This window comes from Saccopteryx bilineata, chromosome 5, assembly GCF_036850765.1.
Source record: "Saccopteryx bilineata isolate mSacBil1 chromosome 5, mSacBil1_pri_phased_curated, whole genome shotgun sequence".
Classification (NCBI taxonomy): Eukaryota; Metazoa; Chordata; class Mammalia; order Chiroptera; family Emballonuridae; genus Saccopteryx; species Saccopteryx bilineata.
The window spans coordinates 57541459-57543205 of record NC_089494.1 but is presented as its reverse complement, the minus strand read 5'-3'; positions in this window follow the sequence as shown (position 1 = coordinate 57543205).

Sequence of the window (1747 nt, the reverse complement as noted above, 5' to 3'; positions counted from 1 at the left end):
TCTGCCAGTCACGTTAGAAGTATTTTGGGGATTTATTTACTTATTTTTCTTTAATTTTTCTTCTTTTTCCAAGTGACAGGAGGGGAGAAAGAAAGACAGACTCCTGCATGCACCCCGACCAGGATCCACCTGGCAACCCCTCATCTGAAGCCGATGCTCTGTCTGGGGAACATGCTCCCAACCAAGCTATTTTTAGTACCTGAGGAAGAGGCTCCATGGAGCCATCCTCGGCGCCTGGGGCTGATGCACTCAAACCAATAGAGCCATGGCTGCAGGAGGAGGGGGGTGCGAGTGGAAAAGCAGATGGTCATTCCTGTGTGCTCTGATGGAATCAAACCTGGGACATCCACACACTGGGCCTGTGCTCTGCCACTGAGCCAACAGGCTAAGGCCATATTTTGGGGATTTAGTCGATCATTTTAGATAACTTTTTACATACATAGAGAATTTTTGAAATACCAATTTTATTTTTAATTGGCTTTTAATTAACATTTAAGGATGATAGTGCAACAGAGGTGACTTTATGGTGCTTTAACTCTATGTTGAGTAAAATGAGAAAAATGTGTTAATAATTTAGTGTTAGCCTAAATGTTTAATTGCAGTATCAAATTAAAAGCACACTGAGCTCAGTGTGGGGCATTGTGTATACAGTTGCTAGGGTGACTGATAGTAGGAATGGGATGCCATTCTTTAATGTACATAATACTTACTAGTTTTAGCTTTATGACATACTACTGTCATTTTAAACTTAAGGCAGTGAGGATATGTTTATTTTTTTCTTTGAAAATGTTTAAAATATTTAACATATTTAGTTCTGAAAGATATTTTTCATCTACCCTGTAAGACATCTCTAAAATTTTTCATTTACTAAATTATTAATTTACTCTATATCCTTATTTGCAAAAATAATATGTTCAAATTCTAGAATTCAAAGTATATAAATACAGCATTCATTACCAGGTATATATGCCTATGAAAGCATAACACAGTTGTGTAAATATGAAGTACTATACCCATGTAGAATGATTAAAATTTTATTTTTTAACTATTTAAATGTAATTAATTTCTAAGTAAATCTCCATATTCATTTAATATCATCTATATATATTTTTTTAATTTTAAAATTTTATCCAGTGAGAGGAGTGGAAGCAGAGAGACAAACTCCTGCATGTGCCCCGACTGGGATCCACCCGGCAAGCCCACCAGGGCACAATGTTCTGCCCATCTGGGGCATTGTTCTGTTGCTCAGCAACCGAGCTCTTCTTAGCTCCTGAGGTAAGGCCATGGAGCTATCCTCAGTACCTGGGGCCAACTCGCTCCAGTTGAGCCATGGCTGTAGGAGAAGAGGGAGAGAGAGAAACGAGAAGGGGAGTGTTGAAGAAGCAGTTGGGTTAGACTGGGAATCAAACCCAGGACATCCACATGTTGGGCTGACACTGGCCAATTTATAATTTTTTAAAACATAAGTTTAAGCACTGGCTTGTGGTGCAGTGTATAGAGCATTGTCCCAGAGCACCAAGGTTGCTAGTTTGATTTCAATTGCTGGCTTCATCCCGAGGGCTGTGGCTTCATCCCAAGGGTATTGGTTCAACCCCAAGGTCGCTGGTTTTAGCCCCAGTCAGGGCATGCATGCTGTAAAACCAGTAGCCATGGCCACCATCACAGCCGCCTGGCCCATGCACATGCAGGTTTGCATTTGATTTGGACAGATGGTAATGAAACAATGGAGCCAAGAACTGGTGGGCCA